Source organism: Triturus cristatus, chromosome 4_2 (assembly GCF_964204655.1).
Source record: "Triturus cristatus chromosome 4_2, aTriCri1.1, whole genome shotgun sequence".
Lineage (NCBI taxonomy): Eukaryota > Metazoa > Chordata > Amphibia > Caudata > Salamandridae > Triturus > Triturus cristatus.
In genome coordinates, this window is record NC_140586.1 from 350117264 (window position 1) to 350141129 (window position 23866).

At 43.9% G+C, this 23866-nt stretch overlaps 1 long non-coding RNA gene across 1 annotated transcript; it reads right to left on the reverse strand.

Moving 5' to 3' along the window:
- Positions 1-802: 802 nt before the first annotated feature.
- On the reverse strand, positions 803-15589 carry LOC146833867 (uncharacterized). Its single transcript, XR_014960281.1, has 3 exons — positions 15535-15589; positions 12279-12332; positions 803-851 (listed from the first exon to the last, which is right to left on the reverse strand). It is a non-coding gene; the product is annotated as an uncharacterized LOC146833867 (long non-coding RNA).
- Between the last annotated feature and the right edge of the window lie 8277 nt (positions 15590-23866).

Genomic DNA, 23866 nt, shown 5'->3' on the forward strand with positions numbered 1-23866 from the left:
ACAAAAATAAAATAAAAAAGAACTTACCTGCTGCCTGCTACATATCGCTCTTCTACTCCCCGCAACTGCAGGCACAGGCTCTGAGACTCCCCTGCAGCCAATCCAGATGCTGCTCTCATGCTGCTAACAGTAGAGAGCAGCATCAGGATTGGCCTTAGTGCCATCAATTTGTGTTCCCAGAGAGACTGGGAGCCTGTCCCTGCTGGCTCCAACCCAGCAATGCAGCTCGGGTTGGAGACAGCTCAGTGCGCATGTCGGTTTGGCTGTCCCAAGCTGGTCGGCCAAACCAACATGCGCACTGACAACAATGCCCACCACTTCCCCTCCGTCACTGTTACCCCGATGGCCTCACCCCCAAAGACTCAGCCCAGAAAGGAAAAAATAAAACGATAAAAAACATGTTTTATTATCATTTTATTTTTCATGTTTTTAGGCTGCTATCGAAGGGGGCGATGCTCCTCAGCCATGGCAAAGGAGCCGCTACTGCGCTAGCAGGCAGCATTAATGGGTTAAGGAATCTGGGGAAACAAGTATCCATTAAAACATCAAAGACAATAAATATGCGAGGTGAGGGAGAGCATAAACTGAAATTAAAATAAACTAAATGAAGTTTATGCAACCTCTAAGCTGCTATATCTTGGAGCAATATTTACATTTCTTTTTCTCATCCTGCACCTTTTGCATTGCACATGCTTTATTTTCCATATCCTGCAAATCTCACTACAATATGCATCTGAATTCATTTTATTACTAAAACAATAAAGTAGCTACAGAGTATGATATGGCAACCAAATTACCTGTGGCCCTTTCGGTCCTTGTTTGCCAGCAGGCCCTGTTTGACCCACTTTACCCTGAAAGTTATAAAGAGCACAAGATTAATTATGATGAGATTTCATAACAAATCTCTGCAACATGTATCAAATTATTAAAATAGCACCTGATATCAGCACACATTCTAGATTGTGCTCAGCGATCTATTCACTACCAAATTAGCAGCCCTTCTTTGCAAGTTGTAGCTCTTTGATTACAGAATCCTATTTCAGACATTTGCCCCTTCCCTGTAAGTCATCAACCAATACAAATAGAAAGAATGTGGAAAAATCCCCCCCTGCAAATCCTACATTGAAATACGTATTTACCAACATGGGCTGTTTTGTTCTGGAGTTATTTACATGGACTCAAACAAACCATAATATTTGCTGTAGAACAAATGCGTACATGGAATAGACCATTAATGTTCTGCTCTACAGAGTGTGGTAATTGTTAGACCTGTCAACCTTAGGGTGGGCTTTACCCCAAACATTTTGCCTTCACCCTCTTATTTTTTTGCTGCTCTCGTTTTTGCTGACCTTAGGACTCTGCGCACTTTATGGTTGTTAACCAGTGCTAAAATGTTTGTGCTATCTCCCTAAAACATGGCAGAATTGGCTTACACTCAATTGGCATATTTAATTTTCCTGTAAGTTACTAGTAAAGTGATACTACCTATGCTCAAGGCCTGTAAATTAAATGCTACTAATGGGCCAGCAGCACTGTATATGCCACCCTTTTAAGTACCCTGTTAAATATGCCTCGGGTCTTCCATTACAGCTTGTGTGTGCAGTTTTAAACTGCCCTTTTGACCTGGAAAAATAATCCTTTTGTCAGGCCCGATCCTTCCTTTTTAACACATATAAATTCTCCCTCTGGAAGGCCCTGAACAGCCTCAAGGGCAGGGTATATTTAACAAGTAGGACATGTACTATTATATTTTACATGTCCTGGTAGTGAAAAACTCTAACATTCGCTTTTCATTACTGCAATGCCTGCCATAGGATATCATTGGAATTACCTCATTACATTTAATAAGCTGCACCTTCCAAATGGGAACAGGTAACCAGATATTGTTTGGTATTTTGTTTTATTGTAATGAAAAATACTCTCTTATGGAGCAGTGGGATTTTTGGCTACAATTTTCAAAATGGCAGTTTTAGAAAAGTTTACCTTTTCATGCCTTAGCCATTTAGTGCCTGTAGCCTGTCTCTGGGTAACATGACTGGCTGTCGTTGACATTTGGGATTTGTGTATTTCTTCCTCCTAGACAGCTACATACAATAGAGAGCTAAGGTGTGCCTGGATTGGCTATCAATAGCGGGATGGGAGGGCGAAGCTGGGCACAGCCTTGCTTAAACTTTAATAGGCTGTGTTCTGCCTCTACACAAAGGACTGCATTGGCCATCTAGTTAGTCTGGAGCCAGGGCAGGGTAGGTAGGAAACCTGTGCGCTTAAAAAGGAAACCTCTAGAAGTCTCTCCCACTTCAAAAGACCTCATTGGATCTCACACACCAACTCTTCAGAACACTTTTGGACATGTGGATACTCTGCCAGGAAGATGGACTGCTGTGCTGCTGAAAGAACTGCCACTCTGCTGGACTGCTGCTCTGAAGGACTGCTGCCCTGCCTGCTGTGCTGACCTGCTGCCCCCTTGCCTGGGTTAAAAGAACTGGTCCTGCATCTGTTGAACCCAGTACCAGTAAAGAGACTTGAAGGGCTAGTGGCTGGCCTCCTGCCTGACCAGAGCCTCAGGGACAGAACCCAGCACCTGAACTCTGCTATATGTGAGTCCTACTATGCTACATGCTGCCACCCTGCAGCCTTGCACCCTTAGAAGTGGACCTGAACGTGCACTGCCAGCCCATCTGTGGATCCCGCAGAACTGACAAATCTCTGCTAGTGTACAGCAAAATCCTAAGCAGAACCTACGCATTGCTTCTGCTGAGAGGAATATTTCTGTAGGGCTCCGCATCAACTTCACATCCTGCATCGGATCTGCCGCTGTGTGAAGTGTCCCCCACGCAGGCCCTCACATTGCAAATCTCAGGTCGATGGCAGCCTTGATGACAACGCAGGGTCTTGTATCACAGTCCTGCAACTCCTCAGAACCGACGCATCACCTAAACTGCACGATACATCCTCATGCTGGACTTCACATCACAAGTCCTCATCAACGGTATCCTCAACGATGACGGAGGACATCACATTTCAGCTTCGCAGCTCCTCTGAACTGATGCATCGTCTCACCTGCTTGATGCATCCTCAACGCTGGACCTCACAATGCTCTGCAACCAGTACTTAAGGTACTCTTGTTCAGCGGGCCTAGATGTCTCCCTGTTGCAAGCACGTGCTCCATCGCATCGGGTCTGACTTTGTGGTTTTATCCCAGCCAGGCGTGGCCAGATATCCACAGTTGCCACTTTGTGCTTTTTGGTGCAATTTATACCTAAATCTTTAAAGTGGTATAAATCTGGTTCTACTGATTACGTTTGCCGTTTTGGTCTTGTTTTACTTTATGAAATCTAATATATTTTTCTAATCTGGTCCTTACAGGTTTCAGCCTCAGATACAGTCCTTGGTCACACTGTGCACTTTCAGGTCACATAAGAACATCCAGTGGTCCTGGCTGCCTCTGGATATGATAAATCAGGGTAATCAGGGTATTTTAGTTGCCAACCAATGCACTGGAGTCAGTATGTGAACTTTTTATCCATATAATATGTCTGCATACCTCTGGATCTTTTCTAATTATTGCACTAACTCACACAGAAGGTGAGGAATCTACAGGAAGATTATGTGTCCATCAAAAATTTCATTACAAAAGGTAGGCAACTTCTTTTCTGATGGACAGATCTTCCAGTTTTTCTGAAATTAGGAATACGTCCCAAATCGCTACCCACTAGGAAATGGGATTGAGTAGTGCTGATTTTCCAAGGAAGTTATGCAACACAACTTTGCCGAAGCACTGTGTGCTTGCTTAATCTGTGAGGCAGTAGTGCTTGCTAAAAGTATGCAAAGATGTGGCTGCCAGGCAGATGTCTGGTGATGGTGGTAGGGCCTTAGTGGAATGGGCACAAAAGCACTCTGGAGGACCTTTCTTGGATAGCCCATAGGAAATGTTAATACAGAGAGAAATCCAACAAGAAATGGTAAGTCTGGTCATCACCTTGCCATTGTTTACTCCAGCAAAGCCCACAGAGAGTTCAACAACCACTTTTTCTTGTTATAGACAATGCATGTAATATGACATCACACGTCTGGGGTTCAGCCTATACAACTGGCCCTCCTACTTTGGATGAAGAGGAGGGAAGAAAGATGGAATAGTAATTGACAAGCCAATCTACAAATACCACATTGAGTAAGACGGATGGCCGTGTGCAAACGACAAATTTATTTTGGATGTGAACTTTGAAAGGCAGGAAAACTGAGAGGCCCTAAAGTTCTCCGACAGATCAAGCTAAAGATAGACACCAGTAATACAGTATTGAAGGTGAGACGCCAAGAATACCAGCTATACGTCACGTAGCCACTGCCACGTGCTGCAGTGCAAGGGGGAAAGCAAATTACAGGGCATTGGAAAGGCAAGATTTAAAAGGATCAAGGTCTTCAGACTCACGCTATGTAAAAAATATGATCCACTCACCCACAAAGATAGACTGTATAGCAGGTTTGTTGGCTACCAAGATGATGTCAGTAACATCATATGAAAGACAAGAGGACTGGGGTGGAGGATCTGACAATACTGCTGTGAGAGCAAGTCCACAATGTGCAGGGGAGAAATAGGTGGCCAAATAGTGAGTGTCAACAGATCAGCCCACCTGATTCTTTGTGACCAGTCAGAGGTATTTAGGGTCCATTTTGCTGGAGCACACTACATTAGACAGTGATACAATTAGTTGAAATGCATAAATGGGTCCTGAGACCATCTGAATTTTAAGACATTTGCAGGAAACCATTCAGAGGGAAGTGTATGCCAAAAACCTGAGGGCACTTCCTGTTCTGGTCTGTAGAAAAGAGATCCACCTATGGAAACTGCAATCTGCAGAAGATCACATACGTAGCTTTAGGGTAAAGTTCTCACTTAAGTTCCTCCTCCGACAGAGGACTGGAGTGTCTGTTCTAGCACAGACAGGCTGCAAGATGAGCCACTAACAGGACAATATCTTTTTGTTGCACCCGTTGCCACAGGTGAATTGTCTTCCATTATAAGGTCTAGTGATGCAATGGATGGTGGCGGTGTTGCCAAAAGAATCTGGAAGTTGCTCCCTGAGATGCGATGGAGATATGCCTTCATTGGCAGACTAACTGTTTACAGAGGAAGCACATTTATTTGCATGTGTTGTGCTGACATGGCCTCAAACTGTCATATCGCCCAGATTAGCACCCCAGCTCAATGAGGAGGCTAAAGGAGCCATTACTTTGCAGGCACTACTGGAAGGCCATTCTCCGCCACCTGGCATATGGCACCAATGGGATGGACAGCAGGTGCAGAAGATGCAAGCCCAGCAGTGCCAACATCTGTGTCTGAGTCAGAAATATCAGAATCATCTCCCAAATATCTGCAATCTTGTGAGAAAAGGAGAATGCCTTCATATGGGTTGTGTTCAACACTCCTCCTATTGAGGTTAACCTCTGCATTGTAGTGAGGTATAACATTACATTTTGAGCATTAATGGTAAAGTCCAAGTTCTATAGGAGAGTCATTGTCCAGTCTAGTTGTTCCTAGACAAGCAGCATGAAGTCCGCTTTCTATAGCAAGTCTCCAAGTATAGAAATACATGGACTCCTGTTCTTCACAAGGAAACTACCACACCTACCAGCACTTTAAAAAAACATGAAACAGGTCATCAGCCCAAACAGCAAGAAAATTAACTGATAGTGCTGGCATCACATGGTGAACCTTCGGTAACATCTGTGGAAAGTGAATATTGACAGACTGAATGTAAGGAAATGCCTCTTTTTGCATGATCACCACCACAATTCTGGACTGAGGCTGCTGTTCCTTTTTTTCTACTCTGAAATTGTTCTGAGGCCTGCTAACCAGACCTCAGTGCCAGTGTTCTAACCCATAACAAAAGGTATGTTGAATTGGTTATCCCTGATTGGCATAAACTGACTTACTTATAAGTCCCTAGTATATGGTAGAAAAGGCATGTAAGACAGAGTGAAGGGGTTGGGAGCACACTGCCTCACATCCCAGCACAGTTCGCCCCTTTGCATTGCGGTAAAAGCAGTACACAATTTGCACTTACTTTAAATAGTTCTTCACCAAAATTGGTGCAGATAGTGCTGTACATCTCTAGACACGTGTTTCAGGATTTCATTAATCAGTAGTTAACAAAAAACAATTACTTCTGGGTTTGCTGGAAATGCTTTCTAAAAATGGCCTGTACATAATTGGCATACTGACAGAGTTCAGAGATTTCCTTGGTATTGAAACAATGTTGCAGGTTGCTAAATTAGTAAAAAAAAGCATAAGCTGTTTTATATAAATGTTTAGTTCACTACTAACTGCCAGACAGTAGTACAAAAGGTGATGAAATGATTCAAATTTGTCAGCACCCCCCTTCATTCTGGAGTAGAAGCATCTTTAGATGACTATGATCCATCTCTGCCCTGAAAGGAGCATAACAGTTGTTATTGTGCTTGGATCGGTTGAGAAGGTTGCCTCTGCCAGGATTGGACTTTCCTTGAATAACATTTAAACTTCCTGTATTGCTTATGGAATTACCTCACTGGGTAGTAAAGGAAACCTTGCCAGTTCCCACAGGGCATCAACATAATGGGCCAGAAGGCATGTTGCATCCGCAGTGTGGAGGACAAAGCTAATGGAAGTACAGACTTTGAATACCACACCTCAAATTTTCTTCTCCTGTTGGGAGTTGCTGTGGAAAGGCCACCAGGTTTTGCTTTGAAGAAAAAGCTTGGATTACCAGATTTTCTGAGGAAGGGTGGGAGGACAAAATAATTATGGGTCATCGCCAGCTGGCCTGTGGTGCATGGCTATTTGCCTGTAGGCCACTGGACCTTCTCTCTTGAACCCTCATTAAAACGAAGCAAGCCTGCCACCACTGAGATAGAGGTTTGCAAGATCTCGGTCAACAGGTGCTTTTCGTACTACGGCTGCAAATGCCTAACCTTATTCTGAAAGATGGCAGTAGGGTTAATGGCTATCCCCTTCTGGTGAACTGTCCAGTCCATTGGCATTTTGTAGATTTAAATACACGTATCAGCATTGGAACAGGGAAGGAGGTTAAACACCTCTGAATCAACATCCTGTGTGCAGCAATAATCTTATCAATCAATGGCATTGCCTCAAAGTTGAAGCCAACCACTTTTCCATCTGGGTGCATCTCTGGGTCCTAGGAAGGTGTTCTGATAAAATCAAACCAATGAAGTTACCCTTAGCTACCTTTTGGCGATAGGAGTAATTTAATTCAACATTGGCAGCTTTGAGGGTATTGGTGCAGCTGGCCCTGTGGAAAGTCACCTGCACTGAGGGAAACTCTGACTGAACAGGGGATGGTGAATTGGCAGGGTGTGTGGTTTTTCTTTGAGGAAAAAATCTTTCAGGAGATGGTTCACTTGCAAAGGTCTAAATGAGGTAGGGAGATGGCTTTGTTGTCTCCTGGGCCTTGGCAAAATACAACTTCCCCTCCTGCACCCAGATGGCTTTCAGGTCACTTGTGTTTAGTTTGAGCCTAGACTGAGCTTGTGATGTCTCTTTGAGACATGTTGTACATACTTTGTGGGCTTACAGCCTGCCCATTGCGTTTTATTTGTTATTATCAGTGTCCTTTAAAAATCCTTGCTTCCAAGTGGTTAATCTTTCCTATTTGTCTTTCCTTTTCATCAGTTGTTAACTCCACAGAGAGCAGCACCCCAGTAATTGTACCCTTCCACTTGTGTGTTTTTGGGCTTGTTCCTGCGCAGTATTTGTTTCTTTTTTTCTTCTTCACGGCATGGCACAGGAAAGCTCTCTTTTCCCACATCTGCTCCCCTGCCTTTCAATTTTCAAGTGCAATTGAAAACAGGCCTGTAAATCGTGTTGCCTTTGTTTTACCGCTTTCATGTTTCATCATTGTGCTTTTTTTATTTTATCAGCAAGCATAACTGGTTATCTGCACTGCAAGGACTCCGGTATGTGAAGCTTTAGGCCCTGGAGCCTAAGTGCACGCGTCTGTTTTCTTTTATATAGCACACTTCCATTCCTTAGACAGTGCAAATGGGCTGATTGCTTGCTGCTTGTTTCATCCATGCAACCATCATAGAATGGTCTTGACCATAGCATATTTATTATATAAGAATTTATTTGATAGGAAATTGGTTTCTTTGTCATCTTCTTCGAATGCACAGTCATTTTTCTATCCCCATGGATGAACTCTTTTGCAATGAAGCACTGTTTGACCAGCTCAGAAGTCAATGGTGCAAGTGTCTCCACTTCCGAGCATGCACAGAGTAGCGGGTTATGGACAGCGGGGTTGTGTGGATGGGGAAAAATCTTTGTTTCAGCCCTAGTGATATTTGCCCAATATAAACTGCGAACTCTCCCCAAGGACTCTACAGAGGCATGGTTCTGTGTCTGCGTGCCCTCCCTGTCACCCCAAGGGTCTAGGGGCTTTCTAGACTAGCAGTGGTCACTGCAATGCTGCCTCGGCATTCGGCCCACGGATAGCCGGGCTCTGAGAATTCATCCAGAAGGGAGAATTAAGGGCAAGAAGGTGTCCAGGTGGAGGAAGAAACTGTAAGTACTGTACCAAGTGTGACATTGGGTTAGTAAGTGCATTTTTGAGAGCTACAGATGTCCCAGGCGATTGTATCATGCAGTATTCCCCCACCAAATGTGGGAAAGCCAGGCTTGGCCATAGTTTGGCTGCGCAGAATGTCTGGCTCTGGCGTCTCTCCTATAGGACGAGCGAGGATGTCATATGATACCCAAGATCTGAAAAAGCTGTCAACAGTGACTTGAAGTTGAGTACCACCAATTCATTGAAGTGCTACCAAAATGTGGGAAAGCCATGCTTGGCCATAGTTTGGCTGCGCAGAATGTCTGGCTCTGGCGTCTCTCCTATAGGACGAGCGAGGATGTCATATGACACCCAAGATCTGGAAAAGCTGTCAACAGTGACTTGAAGTTGATTACCATCAATTCATTGAAGTGCTACCAGTGCCCAAGGCAGGCACTTTGTGGTATCAACTAACAGTAGGTTACGTATTTCCAAGATTTTAATTAACTAGCTTCTTCCTGCTATTCCTGGGGGTGATTTAGCCCACATTATGTTAACATGCCTATGTGCTGGGCATGTACCTGTGAAAATTAATTGTCTCAAGGAGAATGGTTTTTAATGATATCTCCATTCTACATAGCAAGAAGCACTGTCAAAGCTTGCAAATAGGACTTTGCTGTAGTGCATGCATAGACTGTCACCATCACAGAAGGCCCATCTACACTCAGTGGCTGAAGTGGGCTGCAGACTTGCAGCAAGCATTGTCTGGAATGGGAGGCAATTGTTGTAATGGCTTGCTCGTCAGTGCAGCAAGAAGAGGGCAACTGAAAACTTATCGAAAAACGAGAACTTTCTATGTATCAAGTGATATAGCAGATTTAGCCTTCTGAATTCGTTCAAGAAAGTACATTTGTGTTGGGTTATACTGGTCATTCATGTTTACAGGACTAATAAATGGTAAATATACAGAAGCAATCACTAGCATTGGCAATGTCAACAAGCATTGCTTTTTAGTGCCTTTTTACCAGTGTTGTTCAGAAACAAAAAACTCAACATGCCAGAGAGTGTCATGTTCTGGAACCATCCCAGAATGATTAAATAAAGGGGATTTAAGTTGTGCTAACTTTTTTTTAAAGACACAGTTACAAGCACATGCAATATGTTTAGAGTGTTAAGCGTGACAACTTCTACAATTCAGAAGTTAATAGGAACAGAGAGTTTCATAGTAATCATCGCAGGCAGTGAGATTAATTATGCAGATGAAGTGAGCCACTACAGAAATGCCTTTTCACGCTGCAAGGGCCTGGAAGCTCAGCTCATCCCACTATAACATGGGGCTGAAAATAACAAAAGCTAGGCTGAGATAAAAGAAAGGACACCTGGGAGCAGGAAGGCCAGAGAGCGCATGGATTTAAGGCACCTCTTGCAGCAAACAAAGGCGTTTTGCACTGAAAGAGAAGACAATAAACTACAGGCTTGGCTGAAGTTTGAAATGTAAAAATAAAGTAAAAGGCCGATAGCTTAATTATTGACAAGAGAGCAAGACTGAAATCCCTTATGAAACAAACACTGCTGTACAAGGGAGCAATTAGTAAAATACAACTACTTCAGCTGTACTATTAAAGCAGTGCAGCAAGAAGAGAGCAGACAAGATAATTCAGGAACACACATGCACTGCCATGAACTGCTGACAGCAAAATAAAATAAAATGTAGTTCTCTGAATGTAAGCGCTGGAAGGATAAAAGCCATCAGGCGAGCGAGAAACACAAGAAAAGTAAGGAAAACCATCGGATAAGAATTCAGCAAATTAGATTGGCCAGAAAGCTCTGCCTTCTTTACATCACAGCCTGTTGCCAGACCTCCTCACTGGTCATTCACTTTTTCAAACTCTACTACTCAAATTCCTATACCTTCTTTATATTGCCCAATGACTTTTCATCGCTAACAGGGCCTTGGCCCTTCCTCCACCCTTACATTCTCTACTACATTTGCCTAGAGTTTTTGGTGGCTCTACTGAATTCCTTCTATTGCCTCTCAAAGTGTGCAGTTCCATTCCTCCTGCTCTTTCATTTCCTATACCTCTACTCTCCGCCCCTCAGTGGACAAGCTCCATAGATCCATGCTGCATAATCTCAGGTTTTACTAACCATGACAGCTTGACTTTAATATATAATACATTGATCATGCTGTTTTAGTCATTTTGCTGGTATAGGCTCTGTGGTGTTATACCAGATTGCACAAAATGCACAAGGCTTTCTCCTCAGTGGGGACAGTGAACTCCCTAGGGTGCCGGAGACCCGGGTTTTGACCCTGCGACGTCATTTATGGTCTACGTTCAGTGCCTCTGTTTTGCCCTCCTCAATGAGCCCAACACTGTAACCCTTTGTGATCTTGGTTCGAAGCCCCCCACACAGCTGATGCCCTACATGATCGTATTTGCCTAGTGCTCCCATGTCAAGGTACATGACTTCAATGCACTCTAAACTTTAGTCAGAATTATTTTACATTCAGCGATATGTTGCTTCACTCTTCCTAATAGCATGGTCTCCAAATTCCCAGCATACAGATTACTGTTGGATTGAATACCAAGACTGAATATAGGTGTTAATAATGACATGGAAGCAATTGATAGTGATGTCCAAATTTGAATTGGAAGGCCCTTCTATCTCCGCCATCACTGTGCAATGTAGGTAGAGGTGAGTGAAAACAATTGAGAAGAGACACTCTTGGCTGTTTTGCAATCTCCTGCAGAGTCAAATTGGACTATAAAAATGACCCACATTTGCTCTGTAATCATGAGTTCATAGCCAATTCCTCTAAGCCTTACACCCAGAATAATAGGCATTTTAAACAAGGGCCAGTCACCCAAAGACATGCCTCAGGATTCAGCCTGCAAAACAACTCTTGAACCCTTTTCAACCTGGATTTTCAGTTGTTACTTTAATCACCCCAGTCAATTCCAATTTACCCCCTCCATTCCAACCATTCCCCACTCCATTCCAATCTACCCTACTCTAATCCACCCAATCTACCCCACTCAAACTACCCCACTTCACTCCAATCTGTACCACTCCAGCACACCCTACTCCAATCTACCCAAATCCACCACACTCCACTCTTCCCCCAATCTACCCCAATTTACCTCACTCCACTCTACCCCAGTCTACTGCACGTCTATCTACAGCAATCCACCCAAGCCTACTCCTATCTACCCCAATCCATCCAAATCTACACCACTCCACGTCAATCTAACCCACTGCATTCTACCCCAATCTACCCCACTCTACTCTAAACCAATCTACTTCAATCCACACTAAGCTAAACCAACCTACCCGCTCCACCCTACCCGTCTACCCCACTCCACGCAACTCCAATCTACCCCCTTCTATTCTACCCCAATCTACCTCACTCCAATCTACCCCACAACTTGTCACTAACGTTTAGCCATGCTGAGCAGCAGCCACAGTTGTGTACAACATGGCTAAAACGCATTGCCAACGCCAGTAGCTCTTGCATAGGCTTGTTTTTGTGGTAGCCAGGGTCTACAAGTTCCTGCCTTTCAATTTATGTCTGACCATCAATCATTTATCCTTTCAGATGGTTCTTTTTACTTTGGCTTTTTACATTTAGAAATCTCATTACTAGGTCTTACTATTTTGTTTACATTTACCAGGCCGACTATATAAATTATTAAAATAACATAAGTGTTCACAAAGGAGAAATGAAGCATGGCTTACCCTATGTCCTGGAGGTCCAGATTGTCCTCTCTTTCCTCGAAGACCTGGAGCACCCTGGAATCAGAGGAGAAGTGAGATAAAGGATATTGAATCAGAAGTTTATGGAGTACTGTACCTAGTGGCATACAACCAAGGGAAACGGACAATGGAGTAAGTAGATCATCGAAAAGTGACTTCGAGGTACAAGTATTTTGGGATAGTGAAAATGAAATGCAGCATGGCTTAAGTAAGCTTACTTAAGTGCTACCCGTGCATACCACCCTATTACCTTGAAAAAAAATTAATGAGGGAAATTGAGAGGTTAGAATCTGTCATCATAAGCTGATTTTCAACATAACGTGGATAGTCACACAGCTTTCCAACAGGATGACAGGAGAGCAGTGGAATTTAACAGCATGTGAGATGACAATACATGGAGTCACCATACCATATTATTATGCTGCCTACTAATTTCATACTGTGGCCTGATAACACAGACACACCTCCCACACCTTTACCTGGTCAGTCCTCATCATTTTGAGAGTAGAGACCTGATTCACAAAGGTAATCCTACACTTTTGTATGTGTTTACTATTTTTTTTGTATTGTATTCACAAACTATAAGTTTGATTTAACTAATAGTAATTTTACAACTGCTGAGACACCGGGAAGAGGCTCTCTGCACATGAAATGATAGGACAGACGTATCTTTTTATGTGTGGAGACTCCACCATGAGTGCGGTGTCTCCGTAGTTGTAAAATTACTATTAGCAGAATTAAACTTGTAGTTTTTGAATACCAAAAGAATAGCAGACATACACAAAAGTGTAGGTTTACCTTTTTGAATTGGGCCCAATGACATTTTCCTCTGAAAAACTGGTTGTTGGTCATTGTAAATAAGCAGTGTTTAAAGCAGTGTTTGTTCCCACAAAAGGGGTATATTGTTTCAGATTCTAAGTGTAAAACAATACTATTTGGAACCTTGATCTGCGCCATTCCAAAATGCTTCAAAACCAAATTAGTGAAGATAATTTTGGGATCAGCTACATTCAGTGGTTTCCAGCAATGCAGTTTGTCACAAGGGAAAAGGGAGTTACTTAATATTTGCTTTAGGGAGCAGGGAGCTAAAAGTGCCTGTCTCCCTCTCTCTCTTTAGGTCGAGCCCAGGCAGCGTGCATGCGTTGTCTGCAAGACATGCTGTATTCAGTCTATGGGCTTAAAGCACACCCATCTATTGCCATTTGCTCTTTGTTGTGCTTTTCTTCAATGCTTCCTATTTATTGGTGCAGTTTTCTAAAAGTCGGTCATTTGTGTGCTTACTTCCCTCCAGGGGATTTCACTAAGTGAACATTTTGTTGGCCTCACACTACATTCAATCGCGTTCACGCTTTCTCCTGTTACAGCATGTGATGGCCCCTCCTCCTGTCTGAGAACTGCAGCCTTAGTGTTCTTTTGGTTGTTCATAGCTGGCGCCAAAAAAAAGTAAGGAATAGAAATGAAAGCAGTCCTCGACGCTCCTTCTACGGGAGGGCTCGACAGAGTGCTTTCAGGTGTCTCTGCACGTACTGTAGCCTCTTTAACAGTGGACTGGATACCAGGCCTGGGCGTAGTTCACAGAGTTTTGCTACGTGGAACTCCACGAAGTTACAAAAAAAGTCAGCTGAGTTCCGCAAGTGGCGGAGTGCAGTGGGAACTGCTATTCGCACTGCTTTCCTGCCGCTTGGGTACACATTCTACCCTAGCAGCAGCTTGCGCTCGCGAACTTACCGTTCACGATAGCGAGCAGGGACAAAACTTTGCTGCACTATGCAAAGTGGAGTTTTCTGCAATTTGCGAGCTCTGCGGCACACGGAGTGCAAAAAACTCTGCAAACGGAGCAGAGTTCACCGCCCATGCCTACTGGGCACTAAATTCTATTATCTTTGCTTTAACCTGCTCCGCATTATCATTCTTAATGGTTTCCTTTTTCTAGGTAAGCAAACTGCCGTCATGACCGAGGCCCTCACTTGAAGGATGGCTCCACAGACAATAAGTCCCAATAATGTTCAAACGCTGGGCAGGTTCATCATTTTGGGGAGATGCCAGCCTCCTTAATGACTTTTTAATTAGTCTTCCATTCTTATTTTTACACACCTCCAGCTTTCTTCCTGGACACAAGTTTCATCTTGCAATTTTTTTTCCAAATGTTTTGATAACTACCAGCGAGGCTGAGACACAACATTTTTTGGGGTTAATGTTCTGCCAGCACTGCACAAGGCTACCTTGCCTGGTACAGGTTAATTTAGATAGAAAAATGGCCCTATTAGAGCCTAAAACTGTCTGTGTGGATCAGCATTTTGAAAGCACAAAATGCTACACCTTTATTGCTATACTTAAGTGAGGAGTCCTGAGCACTTGCTAGCATTTCATTATTTCTATCGCCCTTTCATCTTCATAATAGGCTCTTTGGAAGTCTGCGTGTTTGTGATAAAGCATGCTTTCTTGTTTTCTGTGCCTGTTTTAGTGCCTTTCTCCTCCTGATATAAGGGAACAGTGTCCTTGATGCAAATTCCGAGGTAAGTCTCTTTTAGCAGTTCCTATATCACAGTAATCATAGGTATGGAAGTGACGTTGACGTGACTTTCCGAAATGTTATCTCGCTCTCACCATTCTTTTGTTCTCTAATACAAAACTCACGATCTATTAGATAATATTTCCTTTTTCAAAACTCAAATATGGTTGAACTCACAATTAATATTTTAACTTCTGCCAGATTTACCAATCTAAAACTCAGCCCATTTATTTCACTATTCAAACAATTCATTTGCCTCGCTCCTACTAAAGCTGTCTTCCATTTTATAAAATTCCTTAGTCCAATTTACCATGCCATACCCCCTCATTCATTACTATTAACAGTTTTCAGAAAATGTATATGGTGTTCATGCTGAGAAATGGTTCTTTGAAAGAGAGCTCATTCTGCCATGACCTCACCCTGTTTGACCAGCACGCACCTCAGTACCATTACACTGGTCTTCCCTGGCCACTGATGGGGTGGGGTTCTAGTGCACTGATTTCGGGACTTGCTCTTCTCCCATTCAACAACTTGTTCTTATGCCTGGACATCAGTGACCTCCCCAAAAGTTATAAAAGGGTTATATTGATCATGCTATGAAACTGTATTATTGGGGCTTGGGTGTTGGGGTGTGAGAGGAGCTGGACGTCGACTGACCAAAGACACAGTAGAGGAAGGTCTACAATGATGAAGGTGATGCGCTTTCAAAAGAGTGACGCCTCTTACCGGGTCACCTTCAGTTCCCTCCACACCAAGAAGTCCATCCAATCCTCTGGGACCCTGACAGAGACAAGCACATGGTGAGAAAGAAACCTAGTGAAAAGACTGAGAAAGAGAGAGAGAGTGGCCGAGTAGAAAGAGAGTAAAATATAGACCGGTTTGGCCCAACCAATACAAATGTATGGTGGAATTGTGTAAACAGAAATAAAGGAGACGGAAAGAAAGAGATACCATGAAAGAAAGGTAGCCACACAGATCAAACACTATACAGAGGGGATGCATTACAAAGGCAGACAGAAGTAAGAAGAGGAAATGAAACTGGAGAGTGAGAGCAAACGAGGGCTAGTCTGTGAAAACTCAAAAAAATGAAGTGGAGCAAGACGCAGTTGCTGAGAAACATTATTAAGGGGGGATTCATAGCAGAAAGTGAAAAAGAGGACAATAGTTACGAAAACAACAACAGGAATGAGAGACTTAAATAGTTAATAGCATTTAAATATGAGAACAGCAGAGACAGAAAAAGAACAAGAGCAGAGGAGATATAAGAGGACAGCAACAGTGTGCGTGGGTACTTCAGAAGAAGATGAAAAGATAAAGGTCAATGATATGAGACAAACTCAAATTGAGGAGAAAATATGAATCAAGACCAAAATAAAAAGTGTAGGAGAAATGCAGGTACATGAGAATATGAAACAGACTAGCACAAGTGGCGGGTCAAGGATCCTCCTGAGGCCTGAGCCGGGAGTGACGCGATATTTGCCTGATACCTTTGCTAATTTGCACAGTTCGTTTTCTTTTAAACTTCAGTCTTTTTACCTCATTGTTAGTGTTCTGCGGTGTGTTATTCCTGTCCTCCCGTTGTGACTCAGCAACAGCGCAGTAGCGTGGAGACAGTGCCTGCGCCTTGCGCTTGCGCGCTGACACTGTGGGCTACTGAGGGGTGTGTGAGGCAAGGACCAATCACGCACCACTAGGGGCTTCATAATCGCAGGCTGGCGCGAGCATGCACCATTGCATCCTCCTGAGGCCTGAGCCGGGAGTGACGCGATATTTGCCTGATACCTTTGATAATTTGCACAGTTCGTTTTCTTTTAATCTTCAGTCTTTTTATCTCATTGTTAGTGTTCTGCGGGGTGTTATTCCTGTCCTCCCGTTGTGACTCAGCAACAGCGCAGTAGCGTGGAGACAGTGCCTGTGCCTTGCGCTTGCGCGCTGACACTGTGGGCTACAGAGGGGTGTGTGAGGCAAGGACCAATCACGCAGCACTAGGGGCTTCATAAACGCAGGCTGGCGCTAGCGCGCACCATTGCATCCTCCTGAGGCCTGAGCCGGGAGTGACGCGATATTTGCCTGATACCTTTGCTAATTTGCACAGTTCGTTTTCATTTAAACTTCAGTCTTTTTACCTCATTGTTAGTGTTCTGCGGGGTGTTATTCCTGTCCTCCCATTGTGACTCAGCAACAGCGCAGTAGCGTGGAGACAGTGCCTGCGCCTTGCGCTTGCGCGCTGACACTGTGGGCTACAGAGGGGTGTGTGAGGCAAGGACCAATCACGCAGCACTAGGGGCTTCATAATCGCAGGCTGGCGCGAGCGCACAGCGGATGCGCGCAGCGGGCGCGCCGCTGGCACGCCGAAGGCAAGCCTAAGGCAAGCCCGTCTGCGCCCGTCCGCGCTCGTGCCGCGCTCAGCGCCAGCCATACTGCTTGTTGCCCCCCCCAGGAGAGTAGGATCTGGTCTAGAGACCAACTGCTTACTCAGTCCAACTCTAACTGCTAAGTGCCCACCTGTTTCTCGTTAGATAAGTTGTTGATAGGAGGAGGAAGGTATCCTAAGGCGCAGTGCAGATCCTGCAATTTCACTTTAAACAGCCTATCCCAGACAGAAACTAATGGCCTTAATACCCTGGAAGAACTGCAGCGTGTTGACTCCCCACGTAATATTAACTGTGAACAACACATTAAGGCTGCTCTGATCAACTGCAGATCCCTCCCTATGCATGCCTCTGAAATCTGGCTGCTTCTAAAAACCTATGAGTGGGATCTGCTATTTTTGACAGAAACTTGGTTGAGAGAAATCTCAAACCCGGATATCAGTCTAGCCGTTCCCATGGGCTACAGAATGGTTACTGCTAACAGAGCAGATAATAGGCTTGGGGGAGACCTTGCCATAATTCTAAGGGAGGACTGGGAAATTTCCCATAAGAAAATTGAAGATCTGGGACCGATAGAGGCCATTTCCTTCCATATTAAATTCTCTAAAAGTCATTCGATGGCAGGGATTGTGATATACAGACCCTCAAACACTGCGGCCTCACACTGGCCACTACTGTTTGACTGCATCGCTAATCTTTCCTTACGATACTCTCATCTCACCGTGCTAGGAGACTTTAATGTACATATGGATATGTCGAATTGTCCCCTAGCCACCTTATTAGGTGATGCACTAAAAAGTCTAAACCTGGTACAAAAAGTTCAATCCCCCACTCATGCTGCTGGCCATACTTTGGACCTTATCTTTACTAATAATAGGGCCATCATAGTGGAAGAGCCTATACCGGTAACTTGGTCTGACCACATGCTGATCAAGTTTACGATGTGACTGAAACGCTCTGTTAATCACAGTAGGCCCACTGTAGAAAATAGAAGAAATTGGAGAAAGGTTACTCTTGCCTCAATGAGCAATGAATTAGTCAATACCTCTCCGGCTCCCTCCGGAAATCCTACACATGATGCTTCCCTTTTTAACTCTTGGATAACAGCAGCTCTTGATAAGATAGCCCCGATTAGACCTTGTAAAGTGCCTAGGAGTAGGCCCTCAGCACCTTGGTTTACCACCGAACTCCGGATGGAAAAAATCCATTGCAAGAGGCTGGAGTGAATCTGGAGAAAGGACTATGAAGCTCCAGCTAAAGAGATTTACAAGGCGGCACTGAGGAAATTTCATAATTTAAAACGTAGGACCATGAGAGACTTTATGGCAAAACAAATTGTGGAGGCAGAAAACTCTCCAAGGGAAATCTTTAGGATAGTGGAGAGTTTCATGAAACCACAGCCTTTAAAAAGTACGGTTCCTCCGTCTCTCATTTTGTGTGAGGAACTGGCCTCGTTCTTCCACAACAAGATTATGACCATTTACTCAACCTTCCCTATTACGGATAAGCTGGATGTGGCGTCAAACGGCACTTCAGTTAAATGGTCAGACTTTCGCCGGTTTGAGAAGGAAGCATCCTTGATGGAACTAAGGAAAGTCAAGTCCGGTTGCCCGTCTGATCCTTGCCCGGCAAGAGTTCTTAAACTGCTAGCCCCTTTAGTCAATAACACCTTAAACACCATCTGGAACACCTCTCTGGATACTGGAATCTTTCCAGCTGACTGGAAGAAAGCCTTTGTTCGTCCTATCCTCAAAAAAGAGGATGCGGACCCTACAGAGCTGAAAAACTTCAGACCTATTTCTCTGCTTCCGGCCCCAGCAAAAATCTTGGAAAAAGAGGTCCAAAGGCAGCTCTCGGACTTTCTTGAATCCAATGACCACCTTCATGACTCTCAGTCAGGTTTAAGGGCAGGGTACAGCACTGAGACAGCTATGCTAGAGGTGGCAGAGTCCATACGTGAAACGATGGATGCAGGAAACTGTGCTATGCTCGTGCTGCTAGATCTCTCGGCGGCATTTGACACGGCCTCCCATAAGATCCTTCTGAATAGGCTTAACCTACTAGGAGTAACGGGGACCGTGTTACGCTGGTTTCAGTCGTTTCTGGAAGACAGATCACAACAGGTTTTTCTCCATCCTCATGTCTCCAGCTCTAGGGCAATGTTACAAGGGGTCCCACAGGGCTCCGCTCTCAGCCCGTCACTTTTCAATGTATATCTGGCCCCTCTGGCATCTATTGTGGAAAAATAGGGTGTCCGTGTCGTCTCGTATGCAGACGACACCCAACTTATTTTTTCCTTTAAAGAACAAAGCATGAATGCCTTCACGAATTTCAGGCAGTGTCTTCTAAATATTTCATCGTGGATGACAGATAACTGCCTGAAACTTAATACTGACAAGACTGAGATCTTATTCTTCAACCAGCCTCTCCCACCTCAATCTGAGCTTTGGTGGCCAGTAGAACTAAACCCGCCGCCTATTCCGGTCAATTCTGCTAGGAATTTAGGCTTTAGGTTTGACACCCAACTGACAGGCAAGGCCCAAATATCTCATATCTCCTCTCAGTGCTTTTGGAAACTGAAGGCACTGCGCAGATGTCTTCACTTCCTTCCTATGAACTGTAGGAAGATGGTGGTCTATGCTCTCATTACCTCTCAGCTTGATTACGCTAACAGCCTCTTCATTGGTCTCCCTGACTATCTCATGGGGATCCAAAATGCAGCAGCCAGGCTCATCAGAAATGTGCCCCTACGATATCACATCACCCCTCATTTGCAAAGTTTGCACTGGCTGCCTGTGAGGAAAAGAGCTATGTTCAAGGTTCTGGTTCTAGCCCACAAAGCTCTAAGAGAGGTGGGCCCGCTCTATTTGAAGCGTAGGCTCCAGAAATACCAGAACGCCAGAACCCTAAGATCCAACAATCTTAACCTCTTGGTTATCCCGCGCTTCAGAAAAGCAAGGACGGGAGGGCGGGCTTTTTCCGTGAGAACTGCAATCTTGTGGAATACAATGCCCAATGACCTGCGGCAGATAAGGGAGGAACTTCCTTTTAGGAAGGCCCCTAAAACGTGGTTGTTTGGCCTCCCCTAGTTTCATCCTCGCTCAGACCCCCTCATTGGATGGATGCAAGCGCTGGGACACCTCCGTTGGAGGTAGCTGTTGCGCTCTACAAATGCTAATAATAATAATAATAAAGGATGCCCTAAGGAGCAAGACGGTAAGAAATGTTAATGTCAAATTAAAAATAGAATTAGTAGTATACCTAGAGGTAAGAAAAGTAAACAGTCACATAATATTTGAAGCTCTCTTTCTTTGTTCTCACTTTGGTGTTCTTCTCCAACACACAAAGTACCTCCAGAATCCCCTGATCACTTGACTGGCTTTTTGACTACCCACCTAGTCCCAAAAACCCTCTCCCAGTCCAATCTCCTTCACCACATAAGCTAAACCCAGAATCCGTGAGTTCAACACCCCGGGCTCTTCATATTCATCTGAAAAACATCTGAGCTTTTAGTCCAATTGTGAGATCTGTGGTAATATAAAATCTACAGAATAATTCCAAATCCTGAGGAAAATCCACTGTCAGATTTTCCTTCATTATAAAGTCCGATGGTAGAAATTGCACTTGTGGATTCTCCTTCAGAGGTAACATTTTCTTCAGCAGTCCATTTTCCATTACCACCCAACCCTGTACCAAACGTTGTCTCTTAAAACTCAATGCCACCAAATACTGCATCTCCTTTTTAGGCACCTGGCTCTTTATATTGCTTCTGACCAGCCTCTAACACATGGTGCCACCTGGCAAACCTCTCTGATGGCATGCCCATCATTCATCAGCTCCCCTAGTGTATCTAGTGCATGATTCCTGTGCCCATACTCTTCAGCCTGATCACTCACAAATATTTAGTATCACAAAGACACATGGGATGCACATATTACCAGCTTTCCTGTTCTGCCAGGTTTCCCAGGCTCACCCAGAGAACCAACAGTCCCCTAAAATACAGAAAGAAGAACAGTTAAATCACTTGCCTAAGAAAACTGATTGACTTGGCGGATAGCCCATTATTAAAAATGTTGAAGGTCATTTGCTGAAATTTCTATACTAGGATCACAACGCAGTGTTAACAACCACTGCACGTTCTAGTCAAAGCTTGCAATGTACCCAGCGGTAAAGTAGCTATAGTAAAGCAGATATAACCTGTGAATGGCGGGGTGTGGGTGAGGTTAAATCCTCGTTTCTGATTTGTAGCAATAGCCTGAAGAAGCAAGACACTCGTCGCAAGCCTAAATCTGTGATTTGAAGTCACATATTCATGTTGAACTTTGATTTCTAAAGCCAAACACATCATAATCATGGGACTAGGAGGAGAGATCAACACTGAGCAAACGAGCCAAAATGTAGGTATCTATACTCAATAGGCAATGAAGAGACACTTGCAGGCAGACATACCTATTGGCTTTGCAAAGGCTTCTTTAGTTAAATTGGAGAGAGGATCTTGGGATCGGTTTTGTTTAGAGTTCAAAGTTTTGACCATATACAAAGCTTGTTGTGGCTCTTGGGTTTTTTGTTCCCGTCTACAAAGAGAAAAAGTGCGTTTGGTGTGCTACTGTTACCTCCCTTCTAGGGACATTACATCACAAGTTAGTACATCAGAATTGTTGTTACATTGCAAGTAAGACCATGTTTCCATAGGAAATTGATTTTTTGGTTTGCTAATAACTTTGGTACCATTAGACAAATCTTCACTAAACTTTTTTTTAAAGTCTCATCCACCTGAGATTCTTCCTTGAAAGTTTCTGGGTGTTCTGTCATGCGGGGGCTGAGAAAAAGGGAGGTCTTAAAACACGTTTTGTCTATGCAAATTTTCCATAGGAAAATTAAACAGCAATACCACAAAAATGACTGAACAGAATTACACCAAATGTGGCAGAAAGCTAGATCTTGAACCAGGAAGCTTGCTCCTTGTAATTTGGTGTAAAGCCATTCAGTAGTTTTGGAGAAACTAAGGTTTAAAATGAATTTATATATAGAGACTCAGATCCAACAGATCTGATTGGCTGTCACAACATCAACAAAGATGTGGCAGCAGCAATGTTAAGACTCGGGACTCGTTCCCCAGTCCTGCAAAAATAATAAAAAAACATAAAGGGGGCAGGGTAGGGGTACTCTGATCCCCATGGCCAGGTGGTGGGGTCTCAGAGGGTATCTTGATTACCTTGGGCCACAATCTATTTAGTTTTTAACAAGACCACAGAGGATCTCTGGATCCATCGTCCCATTCTCCCCCCCAAAAAAGCCGGCTCCTGCCATTTACACATATATGCCCCGAAGGGTGGCCCAAGGCACGTGGTCAGTGCAAGTATTATTTTAGGGGACAGGTATGAGCGGCCCCCCTCCCCAAGCCATTTTAAGGCCCCCAGGGACCCTATCACTAAGGTCTTCTTTCATTTCTATAGAGAGGGGGAGTACAATCCCCTTCCTAAGCCAATTGAAGGCCCTAAGGGCCCTATTCCCTGGGGCTAATTTGATTTGTATGGGGAAGGAGTTTGTGGCCCCCCTGCCTCTAACCATAATATGGACCCAGGGGCCAAAGAAATGTTTAATTGGTAGGAAGGCGTGCAGCCCCTCTCTCCGAGCCATCCTTTGGCCTCAGGTGAACCATCCCACGTGGCCGATGACATACAGGAACCCATTCCCCAGAACACTTTGCTGTTCCCTACCTAGGAGAGTGTGGCAGGGAATACAAATCTCATTCAGTGTCCAAAATGGGAGTGAGACACATTTTGCACTAAGAAATAGCTTTGAATGCAACTGAACATAAATAGAGAGTGCGTGCAGTAGCTCATACTCACTAAATGTGGTCTTGGGATGTGCTCTTGGGGTAGGATTTTTTTTCCCCTCAAATTACTCTTAATTTCGCAAGAAGGAGTAATCACGTTATTAACTGTTATTTTCCATCAAAGAGTATTGCATAATTACAAAAATTAATCTGATTACTCTGGCATAATTGAAATCCCGCTCAACCTACTCCCAATATATTGATATGCAATGTAATGGCACTCCCTATGTACAAATCGAGATGTAATGACTCCCAATTTAAAATACTCTTAAGTATTTACTGACATTCTTGCATTCATGTTGTGTTGATCAGGAGTGTTCTTCTGCCTGTTTGAGAAAGGAACTGTGTAGGGTATAGATACGCAGGGACCACGTGCCTAGCAGAGATTCGATCATGCCCATATTCCCATCTGTGAGATAAGCAGGAATCTGTGTATTGTGTGGAGAGTTGTTTTTGCATTGCTTTTGCATGTTTGTTGAGGTCATTTATTATTTGTGATGGAGAATTGTGCTTCAGATACTTGTGCATTACTGGAACGGAGTTGCATTCAAAATCTTTGCCTAGTTACTTTGTTTCTGTGTGGTTTCTGTGACGTGCTAAAAGAGGCCCTCCCCTACATTGTCTCTCTTGTATCTGTATCTGTTTGGAACTTGAGCTGTGTGCTTTTAGATTGGCAATGTGTGGGTTGTATGAGACCTGTTGTTGGTTATATGTTTCTTATGCTATAATTTAACTAAATAGTGTGTGGCGAGGATGGATATAACACTTGCTAGTGTATTATACATTTTTGTTTCATTGTATTGCCCAATTCCCTGGAAGGATGAGACTATGTCACAACATGTTTAAG